The following is a 21,568-nucleotide window of genomic DNA, read 5'->3' on the forward strand; positions in this document are numbered from 1 at the left end:
CAAGGTTCTTTTGAAGAAGGCCATCTTTAGTTCAACATGCATTATCCCAAATCATGTATTTATTGTCATGGTGCTATATGGGGAATTTTAATAGTTTTAATGTTATTAAACAAATTTAATTGTTCCATGTGACTTAGTCTTTTTCAAGGAAATTCTAAGTTACTATAAAACTGTTTCTCAAGTGACTTGTGCAGGGTAGGTGGAGATAAAGTGGTAAGGTGGGATAAACTCCAGGAAATTCATTGATTATTCAGCAGTCATTTCTGCAGCATCCATTATGTTCTTGGGGCTTCCCAGGTGGTGTTAGTGGTAAAGAATCTGCCTCCAATGTAGGAGACACAAGAGACCTGGGTTCAATCTCTGGGTCAGGAAGATCCCCTGGAGAAGGGAATGGTAACCCACTCCAGTGGGTTCTCCAGCCTGGAGAATCCCATGGACAGAAGAGCCTGGCGGTCTAGAGTCCATGGGGTTGCAAAGAGTTGGGCACGACTAAGCAACTGAACACACATGTTCTTAACAAGCGCCAGGACTGGAATGCAATATAGTGAAGAAGAGAAGAATAGTTCCTGCTCTAATAGAACAGGAAAAAGGAGATTTGATCTCATTTTCCTGGGACAAAATGCTAAACAGTATTTTACATCTTTAAAAAATTTGTTATGCCTTTCGGCTATGATGTGCTGCTTAGCTTCTTGCATATTTTATATATAGGTTGTTACATATAGAACCACAGTATATGCTCACATGCTTATTTGTCCCTTGTGGATGTTTCATGACTGCAGCTGTAGCAGTTGGACATGTTATGTCAGGACCTGGACCCGATTTCAGGGGAGCACACATACACACCAAGCAGCTTCTACCATCTTAAATGCCTATAGTTACCTGGGGCTGTTTGAGGGGATTGGAGTGGTGAGCCAAGAGAAAATGTTAGAACTGAACAGCTGTGGGTGAATGAAAACCAATATTTGTTCATTTTAATCATATTTAGTTTTGCTTAATAAAATTTAGAAAACTCTCCAAATTGGGGTGAGCTGATCTGGTTTCAGTGGCATTTGGTGTTAATGACTGACTATCAATCCTGGGTATTTGCTTTCCTTTTGACCACAGATATGGAATCAGCATGTTAAATTTGTTTGTTTAGGATTTGTGTCCAAGAAAAGATTTTATTTAGAGTGATTTATTCAAATTGTTAATAAAAAATCAAATTCAGTGTGACAGCTTTGAATTTTACATCCAGATGTAAAATTTAGATCTGACCAGCAAACTTGAACACAAGTGTGTCTGTTTCAAGGAGAGATCAATCTTTCAGACATATAAGTGAGGTAAATATTTTGTTGAAGAGATTCTACCACCATGATGCCAGTTTACAGAGCCATTTCTTGGAAATGAGCAGACTATGCAATTCTGTATCCGTTAAGATCCAAAGTACTGGATCGTATTGGGCCACAGTGGCTGACGCTCTGAGAGCCAGGAGTAATAGTGGATGTTAACATGACCGATTAGCTTCTTTCTGACAGAATCTTGGAATACATTGAAGCAGACAGCGAACAGGATAAGAACTGTGAAATAGCCAAAGATATGGGAGACAGAGATCAGCAACAGTTCATTTGGCAGCAAACTTAGCTTATCCAAAGGATTTGGGATTTTATTTATTCTAAGCTCTCATAATATCATTTAGTACAGTTTGTTCTTAATTGGAAACTAACCTAACAGTAAATAAAATTTTATATATATATGTGTGTGTGTATCTCTATATACATATACGTGTGTGTGTGTGTATGATGTATACATAGGAAAAATTTTAGTCTGACAATTTTCATGTTACAACATTATTAACAACAGTAGCAGCTGCTTTGGACTGATCTATTGTGATACTGACTTTTTTCATATATCACCTCATATGAATTGTTCAAAACAGCATATGGTTGTATTATTATTTAAGTCTTCTTACAGATAAGCATTTAGACCCAGGGAGGCGTAGAAGGTGGCTTAAGGACAGCCTTACCTCCATGTATGTGTCCAGGCATGCTAAGTCGTTCAGTCGTAGCCAGCTCTTTGCAACCCCATGGACTGCAGTCTTCCATGGTCCTCTATCCATAGGATTCTCCAGGCAAAAATACTGGAGTAGGTTGCCAGGCCCTCCTCCAGGAGATCTCCCTCACCCCAGGTATCCAACCCACGGTTTCGTGTCTCCTGCATTGGCAGGTGGGTTCTTTACTGCTAGCACCACCTGGTGAATTACCTCAATCTCAGTCTTAATCAGGACTTCTCCGGAAGCTCATATAGTAAAGCGTCTACCTACAATGTGGGAGACCCAGGTTCAATCCCTGAGTTGGGAAGATCCTCTGGAGAAGGAAATGGCAACCCACTCCAGTACTCTTGCCTGGAAAATCCCATGACAGAGGGGCGTGGTAGGCTATAGTCCATGGAGTCGCAAAGAGTCGGACACGACTGAGCGACTTCACTTTCAGTCTTAATCAGTCTTAGTTTCTCTTCTTTACTGGACCATGCTACTAAGGCCTTATGTAGATTAAGACCACATCCACTTGATCATCAAATAGTTCTGCCTGTGGTCTTGGATATTCTTTAGGCCAAAATCAATGTGAATTCAAGATGAAAAGAAACCTGTACTCCACCCAATAAGCCCACATTGATTTTACTATTTTAAAATTCTCTCTCCACCTGAATGTTATTTTCCATGTTCTTTCTGAGGAATGTCACCCAACTCAGTAGCTTCATTTGCCGTCTCTGTGTTGACAGTTATAAAAGATATGTTTCTAAGACCACTTTCCCAAGCTCCAGTTTCAGATACTGTATCAGATGGGGTCCAGCCAGGAGTACAGAAAGAGTACTATTTCAAAAAGAGGAAATTTAATGTAGAAAATTATTTCCATAGGTGTTGAAACCGAGAAGAGCAAAATTGGGAAGATATAACTCTTGAGATTAATACACTCAGCAAGAAGTAATCTTTACTGAGTTTTTTTTTTTTTTTTTAGTTGTAAGTGAAAGAATTTCAACTCAAATTAGTTTAAGCAGAGGAGGGAGTGCACTGGAACATTGACTGAAAGGAAATTAATTTGGTTTAACTCATTGGACTCAAAGATAGGGGAGCAAGTAGCTGAGGCTTAGGAAGTAGAACTAGGTCTTCATTTCTTCAGGACATATTAATTCATTCTCGTTCATTCTCTTTCTCTCCCCCTCTCTTTCCCTCACCACTTCCCCATCTCCCCTTTCTGCCTCTCTCCTTTCTTCTCTAATTCCTTTCCCTCTTTCCCATGTTTGTTTGACTTTATTTCACAAACTGAATGTCTCTCTAAATATCAGAGAAGATGCCAGACATGGTCATTTTCTTCCAGCTAAACCTCTTGTTAGAAAAATAACTATTATATTTAATAACTCATATCAAGATATATCAATATCTTAATCCAATGTGAAGGACTGGCCAATTGGAACAAATATTACCAAAGAAATGATGTTATGTGGAATGGCCAGCCCTGTGTCAAATACCTGCTCTTGAGGCAAGGAGGTGAGATAATGGAATTGAGGAAGCAAGGCTTTCTAAATGAAGGGATGGTAGCCAGGCAAAAATATCATATGTCCACACAACATTACTACTATTGTTATGTTGTCTACAGAGAAACAAGGAGCCCCTGGTATTATAAATATTATAAATATTTCAAGCCCTGTTCTATATTGATTAATCACAATAGTCGATCTAAACTCCACCTGTTTTTATTTCTCCTTGTTTTCTGTGGTTGTCCTTTCTCACTATGGCATTGACTTCTGGAGTTCTGTGTGAGGGCTATGCAGAGCTCATCATATTTCAGAAACCAAAAGCTTTATAGTGAGCTAAAATATGTATTCCAGAACTTGTAAGCAAGAATTCTCATATAAAACAATCTCAGTTTCTTCATTTTCCTTATCAAAAAATAATGCATCAAATAGAGATCATTTATTGAATGCTGACTACATGCTGGATCCTCTTTTCTAAATTAAAAAAGACTAAAATATTCTTTTAAATTCAACATGAATCTTTTTGTAACTTTTTTAGAAGATATTTCCTCATTTTTCAAAATTCTTCAAAGCTACATGTTTGTATGCCTTCATATGTGGAATTCATTTATTCAGCAAATGTTTATTGAATGGTGTCAACTGATGGTGATTATTAAGTGAGCAAATACTTATTACAAAGGCACCATTTGGGATAGTTATCAAGGTGTTCGACTTTTATTCAGCACCTAATGACAGTATATACATTCTAATTGTCTCAGAACAGTAAGGAGACAGGTTTTAAATTGATTATAAAACCTCGGCCCATCTAATTGCTAAATCCCCCAACTTTTTACATCCCACAGATATAAATATTATTAACTTTCTGTCATTCTGAAAAACTATAAATGTGAGGATTTTTTTTTTCTTTTTTTTTGCCTCTGAAGGTAACTTTATTTTTGTACACTTTCTTCCATAATTCATTTTAACCACATTCCTTAAATGTCAGGTTCATTTTTTCCTCATATCTTACATTTTGAGTTGCTGACAAAGGGGTAGGCCATTAAGGAAAAGGCATTAACTCTAAAACTAGCAGTGCTTCTATAGTCATGCCAGCTTCCATCAGGAGTTCATTAGTGGGTGTGGTTCTGGGTCTGAAGCACTCATCTCCTGGTTGCTTTTGTTTCCTAAATCATCTTGCTACAGGCACAGCTTTATTCTTTTGTTAGATTTCATTTAATTCTTCTTTAATTTATTCATCTATGAAATAAAAACAAAAGCTGCTATTACTGGTGTCATCCCAGAGCTACTCTAAGTATGAATAAGTATGGCTAATGCTAAGTTTCTAAATTAAAAGAATAATGGCACTTAAATTGTTTCTGCCTTTTCTGTTTAATGGCTTATAAGTGGCAAGGAGTTCTTGCAAGTGGAGAGTTTTACACTTGGAGTTAAAGGGATTGCATAAAGTTTGAGTCATCTTGAGATTTTTCATCCAGTTAAAGGATAGAGTCTGTGAAGGGATGAGGCTTTTAATTCTAGTTTCCAGAAACTGAGATTTTCAAAGTGACAGTGTTTATAAAATTTGTTTTTTTCTCTCTATCATCATGTCTGTTGGAAATTACCAGGGAGTCTAGATCCCACTGGGTGGTTATGAAAAATCTGTCAAATTGGTTAGACTGTTCAGTAATATAATGACATTAGTTAACTAAATTGCTTCCTTAATGAGGGCATATTAACATTGAGTTTTAAAGTGATAGCCTGAAGATTTTTAGATTTATGTAGATGAGGAGATTTGACAAATGAAAACTAGTAGAAGAAAGTAAAAATTTTTTTGCTAAGCAGTTATAAAGTATCTTTGTTTGTGTAAGGTTCTTATGATAACTCTCTGAGAGGTCTAAGCTGTTCGGCTCATATGACAACACATATTCTTTACCCAAGGTCATGATTTGAAAGGATGGAGATAAAATGTGGCCTGCTTCCTCTCAGTCTCCAAGCCCTTTTAGCTGCCCATAGCTTGGTTCAATTCCTCACTAGTCTTAGCTCCAGTTAAAGAAACTTAAAGAATCTTTGGTTATCGGTTCATCAGAAAGTCAACCTATTGCTATCTCTTCTTTAATTACAAACTCCAATCAGGATTTTTCATTATTGTTTAGGTCTAAGCTCCTGGTTTATATGTCAATGTCAGTTTCTGGGCACCTGGATTATTCTCATGTGTCTATATCCATGGTATGGTTCCTTACCAGATCTACTTCCTTGAGAACTGTGATTCTGACTGTCACCCAAGACTATAGTCCGTGTGACCACAATCTTGATTAATACTCCATGACTATCTCAGCATCTGTCACCTCAGCCAGGTTGTCTGATTCACTGCTTTCTGCTGACTTCTCTGATGCTCTGTGCTTCCTTCCTGATGGTTCTATTGGGCTCTGGGCTGCTGCCTGTCCACCTGCCTGGACTTCTGGCACTGCCTGAAGTGGGAACCCACTCTGATTCATCTCTTGCCTATTAAAGCTCTCTAAGTTCTAGCCACACCTAGTGAGCCCTATTTAAATGACAGCTGTTGCATTGACAACAGAAGCCTACCTGTTCTTTAGCCATTTTGCCTCTAGCTTTTACTATTGTATTTTTTTACAACTTTGGAAACTTATTTCATACAAAGGTGGAGAGTACTAAACAAGAGTTCAATGACAGTCTTGTCTGGCTGGGACAGCCCATCTCCTTTCATAAGTTGTTAGAATTTACCCAGGTGACTGTGATAACGTGAATGATATATTACATTTATCTAGCCCTCACTATATGCCTGATTCTTTTCTAAGTACTTTTTGTGTATTAATATACATACAGTAGACTACAAAATCTACCATCAACAGAAGGGAGGCAACATCACATTAAAGTGCAGTAGGACAGTCCAATCTCTTAGATTTTACTAAGCTGTATGTCATTTGAGCCTATCCTCACATCTCAGCATTGCCAGCATTCAGGTTTGAAAGAAAAAGTAAATGTTACAATTGTACAAATTCTATGAGCAAATATGAAGAAGGAAATGTATGCAGCTCTACCTAATTCTATCAACAGTACTGAGATGAAAGTGAAATGTTCAAATATAAAAGGTAACCTAGGATGTTAGTAGGTGGTAACAACCATGGGTAAAAACAGGAAAACAAAACCCAGGATATTAGAGAGTTGTAAACACAAATACCTCTCCTGTCAGGATAAAAAAGAGGTAGACAAATACAGTCCAATATAATGAGAAACTTATAATATTCTTACATGTTAAACTGATCATATTTTAGTCTCATTTATTTTCTTTGTTATTTTCAAAAGGATTTTAACTGAATGTGTACTGATGTGTTAGTAATGAATGTGAAAAAAATAATGGAAATGTTTATAATAATTCAACCCTCATGGAAACGATAGTCTGTTGGGTGATGTGGGTGAGGAAGCAGGCAGTTACAATGCAAAATGGCAAGTGCAATAGCACAAATTGGGCTTTGTATTCAGACAATCCCGGGTTCAAATCCCAGCTCCACCACATACTAACAGGGTTACTTTGGACAAATTATTTACTCTCTATTGAGCTCAGTTTCTTTGTCTATAAAATGGATATGATAATCATACCTGACAGTTGTGTGGGCTACATTGAGTTCAAGTCTGATACACTGTACTCAAGATATATTGATATCTCCACTTGGCACTTAAGGCAGGGATATTAGTGGGGAAATTATGTAATATACTCTTATACAGAATTATAAAATCCTAAAATCTTTGAAAAATGGAAAATTTTGGGAAATATGTTATGGCAACTTCACAGAACTACAAGAGGAGGAGTAAGATGAAAACTCAGCTTTGACATATTGAGTCTGCAGACCTTTGAACCATGACATCCAAATTTCCAGTTAGGTTTTGGATATAAGGATTTGTGATGTATGGTATATATGGGATTGGACAGATTCAAGTGGGAATGATCAACATATTCATTGTATCTAGAACTATGAGAGTAGGTGACATTATCCAGAGTGTTGAGAGAGAGGAGAGGACAGAATCCAACCACTCATTGATCTTTCTATCCATGCATCCATCCTAAATTTGTCAGACATCTTTTCATTGATTTATTGACCCACCATGAAGCACTGGGGATATAAAACTCAGCACACTGATCAGCGCTCTGTTCTCCCATAAGATTTTAACTAAGATACAGGTTCAGCTCAGCCAAGACAGATGTTTATTTGTCTCTTTCATAAGATTATGAGTGAATACTTTAAGGAATGCAGGTTCTTTCAGTCTCTTTACCATCTCATAACCCTAGGTTACGGACTTCATGTATATGGCACAACATAGTTGACTTTATATCCACATGTCCACATTCTAATCTGGGGATGGAGAAAGATAGGAAATGGTATAACTTAGAAGTTTACCATATCACTTTCACTCATATCCTAATAGCCAGGAAAAAAAAAATCCCACTTTGTCCCATTTAGTTTTAAAGGAGATTCAAAATGGAGTCTTATTTTACTGCATAATTTATGAAGGAAAGGAGAAGACATATGTTGAAGAACTGTAATTCCTCACATACAGAGTGTATGTTCCGGTTGGAGTTACAGTCAAGTGAATTGACAATTACCATAAATTATGGAGGTTACAACTGTAGGATGTTATGGGTATTCTTAGGTTTTTCACTGTAGAGGAAGGTCTCTGCTCCCAAAATTAGCCCTGGAGAGTTTCCTGTATCAATGTTTTCTGTCATTTATTCTTTACATTTATCGTTTCTTCAGAGTAACTACATTTTGAAGAAAAAAATCAATAATTAATTCCTCCTAAAATGTTTATTACTAATCACTTTCCCCCCTCCCCCTTTTCTTTATAATTCTAGAATGTCTTCATGTGTTTAACTGGTGGGTTTATAGGCTGACCTGGAAAGATATTTTTAGACAGATCTAGCTAATCTGAAAACCAAGTTTGTTACTAAGATTTGAAGCTTCCAAGAAAGAACTGATTGAAATGTTACTAAAATTAATCCATCAGTCATATGGATGTGTACTGATAAAGACAAAAAAGGGGAAAAAGAGAATTTTCCTGATCATTAAAATAATCTTGTAGTGAAGGTGGTATAATACCTTGGAAGAAAGTAGAATACAATTTCTAGGCAAGCAAGTTCCTAGAACTAATTGCTTATTCTTAGCTCATCATGGAGCTGGGCATCTTGACACCAAATATTTCTATCAGATTGGTTTAATTTTGAAGAACTAACACTCTTATGAGTTACTTAAGATTACCTTTCTTCAAACTAAACAGATCAAGCCTTGGTAAAATGATTCTATAAAGAGAATCTATTCTGTGTAGAAATGTAGGGAGCTTCCCGGTGTTTCTCAACAAAGATGTCTCTGGGCTTGATAAACTATGGGAAAGCCTCGGGAAATTTGATGTTAACAATAACACTATAAATGCAGATTATCTCATTAAGAAAGATAATTTGATTTCTGTATCACTGTATCTACCTGGTTATTTTGCCATCTTGTATTCATTAAGGATTTTTATGACTTGTAATTTTCCCTGCTGAATTAAATTGTTTCTCTTCCCATTTTTAAAAATTTCTGAGTCATTTTTTTCAAGCATTTAAGCTTAATAATTTTGTCTATCCCTAGGTGTAAGACTATCATTATAGCACTGAAAATAACAGATCATATATTTAATTGCCAGTCATTTAAGCTTTTTTTCCTTTTAAGTGATATTTTATGAAATACTATATAGATTCAGAACATCAGCATTATGATTCATTTAAATTTGGCAGCTTTTGGTAATTTCTCAGTATATGATATCTGTATATGATATTGAGTATTTATTGCTGTTTAACAATCACATTCAAGACCCTACCTACATATTTTAATAACAGACTTTCCATCTTCTCACAGTATTATTTTCATTCAATTAGAATTTCATTTCAATAGTAATTTCATTGTTGAAGTTCTGAAGTCATTACTACTTGACATCCAACTGTGTGACACTAGGCAAATTATGGAAATTTTTCCAGCCTCAGTTTCCTCATTTGTAAAGAATGATACTCTTGCATAATTTACAGGGGTGTGACTTTAAATGAAGTAGTCCTAATAATCCTTATCAGGTACATAGAAAAGTATCTGGTATGCAATAAAACAAATAAATAAAAACTATTATTACTATTACTGTGATTACAGAAAATAAGAGAACAAATTCAGCATTCTTCTCCTAATAGAGTTTTAGCTATTATTTTTAATATTCAATGAGTAGTATAAAGAGGAGAGAAGTAACTTACTTAGAAAAAAAAATACTTAAACTTCTAAAAAACCATTAGAATATTATAGATAACTTAGTATAAGGGAAATTAATTATGAGCTCTATTGTTTTGAAAGAACACAATCAACTATTAAAATAATTCAAAAATTTGAGTAAGGTTAATTACCTTACTTTTGCCAACGCATTTTTAAATGAAGAATTTTTAATCCTTTTCAAAAACATGTTCAAAACATATTTGTCTAATTTAATACTGTGTGTAATGGGCCCTCAACTCCTGTACAGTGAGTAAAAACCACTATAATATATCTTAAATTGAAGGCTCATCACAGCCACTATTGATTTCAGCTGCTAAAATGAGAGTCTGCTCTTTTCAACTTTCTCCCTGTTGTATTAGAATTTGCCTTGTTCTGAAACCAGTAAGAGGCTTTTTACTTACTTTCTACTGCAGGGAAGGATTTCAGTTGGTTCCATGGCTTTTAGTCAAGTATCACTTTATTTCTCAGCAAACAATTCAGACCTGTGGGAATCATCCCATAATTTAACTGCAGGAAAATCTAAGACCTGGGAATGTCTCACATAAACAAACATTTTACAAGGTTGTGCTGATCTTCATAAAAAGAGTGAAATTCTACTAGTTTAATATCTTGTAAGTATTCTGCTTTGGAGGTTTTCTCCAACCAAGAGAGAAGGCTTTCCAATTTATTGTAATATTTCCTCAATGGCATATATGTATACATTAACATAAATACATGTTTAAAAAGTTTGCATGTGTATGTATGAATGTGTACAATTAGGACTTTATGTCGATGGAATTTATTCGTTTGTTCAAATCACACTGATTCATATGTAGCCATAAAATCTACAACACATTTTTAAGTGAGTTCTCTTGGCCTCAATTTTCTCTGGGAAGAGCTAAAGCTTATATCTTTTTTTTTCTTCATTTTAACAGTTTTTAATGAAAGCTGTAGACAAGATGACTTTATTCCTGCATCTTCTCAATTGTTTCTTCCTTATATTTGCCCTTTTCCTTTCCTACTTGGCGAGATTTGGCTTTACGTTCGAGGATCTTTTTGCGGTCTTTGTCCAGTTTTAGTCTGGTGATAACCACCTTGCTAGGGTGAATGCCCACATGGACACTTGTTCCATTAGCCTTCTCCTGCTGCACTGCTTCAATGTAGACGACGTATTTTTTCCTGTAAACCTGGACCACTTTGCCAATTTGCTGCCCTTTGTAGTGCCCTCGTACAACCTGAACTTCATCATCCTTTCGGATGGGCACGGATCAAACGTTGTACTTCTGTCTTAACTCTTTAGAAAGAGGAGAAGACAATTTTCCTGCGAATGTGGGAAGGCACATTGAAATGCCTTTTTCAATTCTTGCTTCGGTCAGAAGTCACAAAGGGATTGAACTTCATTTTGGCCGCTAGTGCTTCAGCGATGGCCACAGAAGGGAAGAGCTAAAGCTTATATCTTGAAAAGGGTTATCAGAAGGACTGACTGAGGTAACAGGTATAAAATACCTAGTTAGTGCCTGAGTGAGTAGGTGCTTAATAATGGCTTGATGTCTTCCCTTCCATCTTTCCTATGCCTTTACTTTTACAAAACTTCTGGTCCAAATCATGCTTTAACTACCGTGGGGTTGCTTCTTTCATTTCTAAAATCACCATGTAATTTATTCTCACTTTTAATAAAAAACAGACAAGTAAATGTCATAATACTGATTCAGAGATTTTCCAGTTGTGAACATGATGAGCTGCCCTAAAGATAACTTCCCTGGTGGTGCAGTGGTTAAGAATCTGCCTTGCAATGCAGGGAACATGGGTTCAATCCCCGGTTGGGAGACTAAGATCCCACATGCAACAGAGCAACAAAACCAGCCTGCTGCAACTATGAAAGCCCATGTAGCATAACTAGAGAGTCCATGTGCCTCAACAAAATATCCTGCGTAACCCAATGAAGACCTGATGCAATTAAATACATATATATTTTGGGCTTCCCTGATAGCTCAGTTGGTAAAGAATCCACCTGCAATACAGGAGACTCCTGTTTGATTCCTGGGTCGGGAAGATTCCCTGGAGAAGGGATAGGCTACCCACTCCAGTGTTCTTGGGCTTCCCTTGTGGCTTAGCTGGTAAAGAATCCACCTGCAATGCCGGAGACCTGGGTTTGATCCCTGGATTGGGAAGATCCTCTGGAGAAGGGAAAGACTACCCACCCCAGTATTCTGTCCTGGAGAATTCCATGGACTGTATAGTCCATGGGGTCACAAAGAGGACTGAGCTACCTTCACTTTCACCCTAAAGATAGGCATTAATATCAATAGAAAAATGAAATTACAAAATGAACATAATTTTTATGTTGATTTTTATTGCATTTATGAAAATAGTAGTGTAGATATCATGTATATTAATGGACAAGAGTTTTGCTAAAATGACAAATAACTTCATGGTGTTTCCTCTTTGGACACTGATGAAGATGGACTACAACTTTTACTCACCAGCATCATATGGAGACCTTTATGTTCTGCTTCTCTCTTTGCTAAGTTGTCATGTTCATTTATCTCCCTTGGCATCTCCTGTACAGTAAGATGGTCTTAGTTACTTGCAATCCCTCTGCTCTTCAAAAGTATGCTACTTTATTGCATGCCTCAATTCTGTTGGCTGTCAGGCCCTGTAGACTTTTCCTTGTATTCTAAGACTTCTTGCTTTGTCACTTAATGTTTGGAATTATTTGTAGCTAACGCTGATGAAATTGGTCTAGAGCTTGAAATTGGTTTCACCTAGGCATGGCTACTGGGCATGGCTACTGCTCCGTAAAACTCTAGTTTGCTTTGAGGCTTTTGCTATATTTAATCCCATGGTTGGTTTGCTGAATTGTTGGAGGGCAGACAATATATGCTTAAAATTTTTGTAATAATAAACTTTATAGTTAAACATTTTTGGAAAATCTCCTCCAGGCCATTAACAGGTCTGGTCCTAAAAGTTGAACATAGCAGAGATGTCTGTAGCTGGAGTCTTCATCCAGCATTGCCCTGACTTCTGAAAGAGGTCTTCTGTGTGAGGAAGCAGTCCACATAATTCTACCATATCTGACTTAGCATGTTAGTTAGAAGGAACCTCAGTTAAAACCAGCAAACATAAAGTGTAGTTTGTCCAATAGGAAGTTTTTCTGGGCTGAATATAAACATTTTCTCCTTACAATATTGAAAATCTGTTATTTGTCCCACATCCATATTGCTTTTACGTGTGTGTGTGCTTAACTGCTCAGTCGTGTCTGACTCTTTGTGACCCCATGGATTGCAGTTCGCCGGGCTCCTCTGTCCATGGGGATTCTCCAGGCAAGAATACTGGAGTCAGTTGCCATGCCCTCCTCTAGGGCATCTTCCCAACCCAGGAATTGAACCCAGGTCTCCGGCATTGCAGGTGGGTTCTTTACTGCCTGAGCTACCAGGGAAGTCCAAGAAGACTGGAGTGGGTAGCCTATCCTTCTGGAGGGGATCTTCCCAGCCAAGGAATTGAACCGGGGTCTCTTGCATTGCAGGTGTATTCTTTACTAGCTGAGCTACCAGAGAAGCCCATTGCTTTTATATTCCATTTCATTTATTGGCTTTTGGCTATATCTTTAAATTTTTTATTTTATTGTGGTAAGAACACATAACACAAAATCTACCCTCTTAATAGCTTTTTAAGAATACAGTACAGTATTGTTAACTACAGACACAACATTGTACAGCCGATCTTTAGAGTTTGTCTTGCATTACTGAAACCTGATGTTCAGTAGCAGCTCCCCATGTTCTGCGCCCCATCCCTGGCAAGCATCATTCTACTCTCTGCTTCTATGAGTTTGACTATTTTGAATAATTTATATAAGTGTAATCAGGCAGTATTGATCCTTTTGTGACTGGTTTATTTCACTTAGCAGATTGTCCTCTGGGTTCAGCCTTATTGTTGTAAATGGCAAGATTTCCTTCTTTTTATGGCTGAATAATATTTCTTTATACCATGTTTTCTTTATTCATTCATCCTTTAATGGATGTTTAGGTTGTTTTCACAACTTGGCTACTCTGAATGATGCTACAGTGAACATGGGAGTGCTAATATCTCTTTGAGATTCTGATTTCAAATCAGACTATTATTGAAAAAATAAAAGACCGGTGTTTTCAAGAATGTGCAGAAATTGGAATTATTGTACACTGTTGGTGGAATTATAAAATTATGTATTTACTTCAGAAAACAGTGTGGAGATTCCTAAAAAATTATAAATAGAATTACCATATGATCTAGCAATCCTTTGTCCTTTTCACTCGATAACAGCACATTCATTTCAGTATGTAACATTGATGCTAGGCGTGAACATGTCATAAAGCTTGGCCAAGCTCATGGTCCTTTCGTTCAGCTGCAGGGAGACACAATAGAGCTAATGAGAGAACTTCTTGGATTTCTTTTCAATTATTCTTTGAATAGAGAAGCTCTCTTTCCATGGTTGTGTCTGATAGAGTAAAATGAAATTCTGCGGTTGTTGACCATTATCTTTGCCAACTTGCCATTAGTAGTAGAGAGCTTGTCTGAGAATGGAGTGAACAGAGGAGAAAGCAAGACGTATGTGAATCTGTGGATCTTCCCATGCCTGGTATTTTCACATTTAATTAAGTGTCCTACCATTCATTTTAATTGGGGAGTGGCATCTTATCATATTGGTGTGCCATAATTTATCAATTGCTTTTTAATATATTGTCTGAGATTAACCATCATGTATATAGTGTTTGGTATTTTCAAAAGGCAGGTGGGTGGCATTGGTTATTCAAAGTATGTAAAGATTTTCTAAGACTTTTCATAGGGTAGGCAATGCATTTACTGTGGACTTCCCAGGTAGCTCATGGTAAAGAATCCTCCTGCAATGCAGAAGACATGGGTTCGATTGTTGTGTTGGGAAGATCCCCTGGAGGAAGAAATGGCAACCCAGTCCAGTACTCTTCCCTAGGAAATCGCATGATCAGAGAAGCCTCATGGGCTATGGTTCATGGGGCCACAAAGAGTCCAACACAACTGAGCACGCATGCACAGTACTTTTACTATGTTGTTTTTTGCTAGGGCATTCTGTTTTAGGATTTTGATGTATGTTCCCTGGTCAAAATGTTGACAAACTGTTATGAATAAGTTTAAACATTGAATAAATGTTTTTCTTATAAATGTTAAGAAACAGGAATTATTTCTAATGTAGTGTTAAATAATCCAGAAAGCTGATGTGTTGCACAGCAGCATGTGGGCCAAGTGGGATCTTCAGTCATCTCTGTCTTGTGTGATAGGCTTTTGTGATTTAGAAAGCTCTCAGCACAGTTGACAACCTGAGCATATTTATATAGTGTATATTACGAGTTATAGGCCCTTGAGAGTGAAAAAGCTGGCTAGCCTTGTCTGAGTCTACCAGCCTGTCTGACTTCACCCTCTTGGTCACGTCACTCCTTTTCCCCTAAGTGTGTGTGTGTGTGTGTGTGTGTGTGTGTGTGTGCGCGCGCGCACGTGCACACACAGGCTCAGTCCTGTCAGACTCTTGTGACCCCCTGGACTGTAGCCCACCAGGCTCCTCTGTCCATGGCATTTCCCAGCAAGAATACTGGAGCGGTTTGCCATTTCCTTCCTCAGAGGATCTTCCTGAGCCAGGGATCGAAACTGTGTCTCTTGTGTCTCCTGCATTGTCAGGCCGATTCTTTACCACTGTGCTACCTGGGAGGCCCAAGGGTAGAGAGGGGATATCAATAAAGCTCAAGGTACATGTAACCACCTCCCTTCCTAACACACATGCTCATAGCGTGATGAGAGTTAGGCCTACCTGCTGTCATCTTGAGTTTCACTAACCTGGCCCTGAGGGAGGCCTCCCTATGACACTTTCATTTCTTTCCCTTAGCCACTCGCCTTTCCAGGTTCATAGCTCTTGACTCCTTATCACCTACTCACATCCTGAACTATTCCCTTGCAAATCCAACCAACTTCTAGTTGAAGAGGCAATGCTAATTGCACTTATATAAGTGTGGGAAGTGGGCTCATTATTGTTGATACCATCTAATTGCAAAAAATGTAAAAATGGATGTTTTAGTAGAGGAAATTACAATAACTTTGTTAAAAAAAAAAAAAAAAACAAAAGAAAAGAAGTCTCGTTCTTAGCATAGCTATGCCATGTACTATCTGTATGATCTTTGTTGAATTACTTAATACTTCTCAAGTCTTTTTCAGCTTTTGCAATGAAGGAGACCAGCAGAGAAGAAGCTTCTTTCAGATACCTAGAGAGGGTATTGATTTTCTAATAGCAAATACATCAGATTATTGCCGTTCTTTACGTGCCCTGAGGCTCATGAGTAGGCTGGGGAAAAGAAACATCAGTGCAGAAGGGATTCAAGAATACAGAGAACAGTCTGAACAGCCCAAGGTGACAATCCTAACAAAATAGAGATGCTAGAATAGATGTACTCTTTTCATTATATTCCTCTGTATTTCCATTACTACCTCTTTCTCTGCATGAGGATTTGAGTAAAATCAGAAAGACAAAAACCTAAAAAAGTCCTGAAATTTTTAAAAAAGAAATTAAAATATTCAGGAGATAAATTGAAGGAGAAGGTTGCCAGTTTGAGATCATAATTAATGGCCAGCATGATATAGTGGAAGAAATAACTTACAACTCTGAACAAAAATATAAAATGTTGAGAATTAGGAAGCTAAATAAAACAAACATGAAGGGTAGATTAGGAGTCCTAATGTGTACATTTAAGTCTGAATTTGGCAATAAAGAGTTCATGATCTGAGCCATAGTCAGCTCCTGGTCTTGTTTTTGCTAACTGTACAGAGCTTCTTCACCTTTGGCTGCCAAGAATATAATCAATCTGATTTTGGTGTTGACCATCTGGTGATGTCCACGTGTAGAGTCTTCTCTTGTGTTGGAAGATGGTATTTGCTATGACCAGTGCATTTCTTGGCAAAACTCTATTAGCTTTTGCCTTGCTTCATTCTGTACTCCAACGCCAAATTTGCCTGTTACTCCAGGTATTTCTTGACTTCCCACTTTTGCATTCCACCCCTATAATGAAAAGGACATTTTATTTGTCCTTTGAACCATTCAGCTTCAGCTTCTTCAGCATTACTGGTTGGGCATAGACTTGGATTACTGTGATATTGAATGGTTTGCCTTGGAAATGAACAGAGATCATTCTGTTGTTTTTGAGAGTGCATCCAAGTATTGCATTTCAGGCTCTTTTGTTGACTGTGAAAGAAAGTAGGGAAAACCACTAGACCATTCATGTATGACCTAAATCAAATCTCTTATGATTATACAGTGGATATGAGAAATAGATTTAAGGGACTAGATCTGATGGACAGAGTGCCTGATGAACTATGGATGGAGGTTCGTGACATTTTACAGGAGACAGGGATCAAGACCATCCGCAAGAAAAATAAATGCAAAAAAGCAAAATGACAGTCTGAGGAGGCCTTATACTGTCCATGGGATCGCAAAGTCTGACACAACTGAAGCGACTTAGCACACACGCAAGAGTAAAAAGAAGTTAAAAAAAAAAAAAAAGAACAGTAAAATGAGAATATATGCAGTAACAACAGACTATAGGTTTAATTTAAAACCTGTGAATTCTGAACAATGAAGTCCTTGATTTAAACAAGTATCTTGTTCAGTTGCTAAGTCTTGTCCGACTTTTTGCAACCCCGTGGTGGACTGCAGCATGCCAGGCTTCCCTGGCCTCCGCTATCTCTGGAAGTTTGCTCAAATTATGTCCGTTGAGTCAGCGATGCTATCTAACCATCTCTTCTCATTGACAGGTGGATTCTTTACCACTGAGCCACCAGGAAAGCCCAGCAAGTATTAATACCTATCCTAGCAAAAACTGGGGAGAACAAGTATGAGAATAACTATTTAAAACCTAAAATTACTTCTTTAGTCACATTGTTTTGGGGGAAATTTATTGGAACCTCTAATCACAACTCATTGTGAATTCTTTATAAAATATATATTTGTATAAAATTGTCATTGAAAACAGTAATGCATTGATCTATTCTCCAAAAAGTGCCTTGTATAGCCTGTGAACTTAATAACCAGTTTTCCTTCTCTTGAAACCTCAATTTTACTTTCCATGAAGCTATTCTCTTATCAAATTTTAAGCAGGTTTTATAGTTTCACTAATGGTGTATTTTTGAACTGGTAGTGGCCCCATTAATTGCTTAAGAGCCCAGCTAATATCAAACTGAACATATTTTGCTATCAAGCAATAACTTCCTTAGGAAAATCCTGATATTATGGCTAAATCTTAGGATATAAGCAACCTTGACTTATCTTTTTATGGGAAAGAATCTTTTCAAATTTTGTGTTTCAAGGTTAGTAGCATGGAGCAGCATTTGTTACGATGTACACAAATCAGCATCATATATCAGTTTGACACATAAAGTCAATAGCACATTTCTAAAATAGAGGCACTGTGTGTTAGTAGAGGCACAGAAAACCTAAGTTGGGCCTGGCTCCAGCACCCACTGACTTGAGGTCTAGGACGTATTACTGAATTTCTCTGAGTCTCAATTTATACAACAGAACCATCATGGTTGTTCCACCTACCTAGAGGGTTTTTGTTGTGACAATCAAATGACTACTTTATGTAATAGGGTTCTGTAAGCAAGAACGCACCAAGTATGTGGTGAATAGCTTTTTTTTTTTCTTTGTGGAAGGATTTTGTTGTGTTTTCTGTTAGATATTAGATTTTATCTGTCCTTTTCTCATGCTGTTCATGAGGTTCTCAAGGCAAGAATAATGAAGTGGTTTGCCATTCCCTTCTCCAGTAGATCATGTTTTGTCATTGGAAAAGACCCTGATGCTGGGAAAGATTGAAGGCAGGAGAAGGGGACGACAGAGGATGAGATGATTTGATAGCATTACCAACTCGATGGACATGAGTTTGAACAATCTCTAGAAGTTGGTGATGGACAAGGAAGTCTGGCATGCTGCAGTCCATGGGGTCACAATGAGTCGGACACAACTGAGTGACTGAACTGACTGACTGTCCTTTTCTGGATGCATATAGGAAGGAATTTATCTGTGGTACAAAATCTGAATCTCTAAAGATGATGTTTGAATAATAATAAAAAAGATTATTTTATTCTTGTCCTTACCATAATAGAAGTACCATATTAGGGAGATCTATAATTAGGTTGAATCCTGAAACATGTACTTAAAATACAAAATGAAGTTACTCTACTTGGAATCATTTAAATTTTTGTAAAATGTGATTTCATGAAATGACTAAGGACATAATTTTCATGTAGCAATAGATGCCATATAGCCTTCTGGAGGAGATGATGTAAAGGTGTAATAAAATATTATGTTCTTCCTAATGGTATTTTTCAACCTCAATATATTAGGTAATTCTAAGTGATTACTACAGTAGATGTTTACTGGTACTACAGAAATTCTATTTTTGTTATAAAGGAAAGTACTTGTACTCAGCACTCCAACATTATGTCTTAGAACTACTTCTTTAATTACAATTTATATAAGTTTAATAAATTCAAATAAGATAATTCAATTTTTATATTTTTCTATAATCGACAACAGACCATGTTAATAGGATAATTTTCTCTTGATGAAAGTAGTTAATTATTTTCTGTGGTGGTTTCTGTGTGATATTATCTCATAGTTCCCACAATGCTATATTTCAGCATTCTGAACTTTACCATAGCATAGTCTTATTATAATGTAAGTTATTAAAGTGTTTTTAGCCTGTTTAATTTCTTGGTCTTAGTTGCAGGCTTAATTTTTTCTATTGGGTCATCACAGTAATTTATAATAGCTATTGTTACTACTTTATTAATAAGAATAAACAAAAAATGGTATTAACTGAAGTTTTAATTTGTCTCAAATGGAGGACAGTATAGACTAGAGTGTCAGAATTCACACTTTTTGCAATTAGGTTGTACATATTAGGTGGCTGTATCTGTCTATATCTACTATCATTTTTATCTATTTGTCTACTATGTATCTACCTAATTACTTATCCCTTGAAGTAAAATAAGATATTAAATTCCAGTTGGAAAATAATATCATATGGGGGAAACTACATGGACTTTGAAATGAGACAAGATTTCAATTCTATCACTTCCAGTTTTGTGATAACTTTCAAGTTGTCAAATTTCTCTGTCTTGGTTGCTTTAGTAAGTAACACAGTGGCTAGGTTCATCTCTCTTCCTTTCATAGCATTTTCTACCTACTTGTTGGTTGTCAAATCTTAACATGAAATCAGTGCTATAGAGATCTTATTCAAAAGTAGATTCTGATTCAGTAGGTCTGCAGTGGAGCCCAGGATTTTGCAGTTCTATGAAGTATTAATACACTGTCCACCTGCCTTGGTTTGAGTAGCAAGGTTGTAATGTACACTGGGAAGCAGAAGGTTTGTTCCCTGAAATGTTTGTCTAATACCTAAAATGGAGAGTTATTGTGGCAGTTAGGAATAAGAGATATATAAAATGACTTCCCTGGCTTCTGATAAGAGAGGAGTTCAAGAAACATCATCATTGCATCATCATTGTGGTCATTTTTTTTTTTTTTTTGATAGGGTTCCTCTTGGAGCCCTGTTTTTCTTTCTTTTTAAAAATGTGGTTATAATTGGCACAAAAATTATATTAGTTTCAGATGTAAAATATAATGATTCAATATTTATAGATATTACAAAATATTGACCACAATAAGTCTAGTTTAACATCTGTCACCACAGGTAGTTACAACATTTTTTTTTTTCCTTGTGATAAGGACTTTATTCTCTTGGCAACTTTCAAATATGCAGTATGGTGTTATAATAACCACAGTCACCATACTGTAAATACATTACATCGCCTTGACTTATTTTATAACTGAAAGTTTATACCTTTGGACCTCCTTCACACATTCGTTCACTACTCCCTGCCCCTTGCTGTCCCACTTTTGGAGACTACAAATCCATTTTCTGTATCTGTGAGCTCGGGTGGTTTTGTTGTTTTGTTCTGTTGTTTTTGCGGTCATCTTCTTAGGTATTACATCTTCGTGTAAATAAATCATTTATTTGGCAGTAAAGCAGATCACAGCTGGGAGTATTATTGGAATCATTTTGTGCAGACACCTTATTTATAGAGGAGGAAACTAAGATTTCTAGATGGAAAGTTCCTATAGGATAGAAACTCAGACCTCATGATTGTGAACTTAACTCTGCTTTCATCCCATCATAGTGTCTTCCTTGTAAGAAAGGCCAAATAAGTTTGATATCTAATACATCCAGGAAGGAATGATTTAATTTTTTCAAAGGAAACTAGGCCTTAGAAGCTGTTCAAACAGAAAGAAATTACAAGAAAGTTAAAAAATGTCAGTGGCAACCCAGACTTCCTTGTGTTACCTTTGCTTATTGTTTTGAATCACCATTTTTTTTTTTTTGGCATTTGAGTTGGAAAACGGCACATTCATGCAAAAATGACTTTGAAGCTATAGTATGTATTAAGGAAAATCCTGTGGTATCTGGTGAACCACATCGTAAAGTTTGGGATATGCATTTTCTGCACCTCATTTTTACCTTTCTGTGATCCTTTCTAGTGACCACCTATCTTGCCAGATACAGAATTTTCCCTTATCCACTAGTTTTTCCCTCTCTAGGGAGATCTTGATCCAATATACTCATTCAAGTATTAGGAATCCATTAGTGACTCCTTGTAGGTATATTTGTATTAAAGACAAAAATAACAATAGACACACTTCAAAAATTAGAAAATGTGTTCAGGTTCATTTTTTAGGGCTTCTTTCCAAT

General features: G+C 36.7%; 1 protein-coding gene and 1 pseudogene across 1 annotated transcript in view; one reads left to right on the forward strand and one right to left on the reverse strand.

Moving 5' to 3' along the window:
* GPC5 (glypican 5) overlaps window positions 1-21,568 on the forward strand; it is a 790,871-nt gene that overhangs the window by 185,625 nt on the left and 583,678 nt on the right. The gene's annotated exons all lie outside the window — the stretch shown is intronic.
* On the reverse strand, window positions 10,689-11,171 carry LOC133049462 (large ribosomal subunit protein uL24-like; annotated as a pseudogene).

Source organism: Dama dama, chromosome 30 (genome assembly GCF_033118175.1).
Source record: "Dama dama isolate Ldn47 chromosome 30, ASM3311817v1, whole genome shotgun sequence".
Taxonomy (NCBI): Eukaryota; Metazoa; Chordata; class Mammalia; order Artiodactyla; family Cervidae; genus Dama; species Dama dama.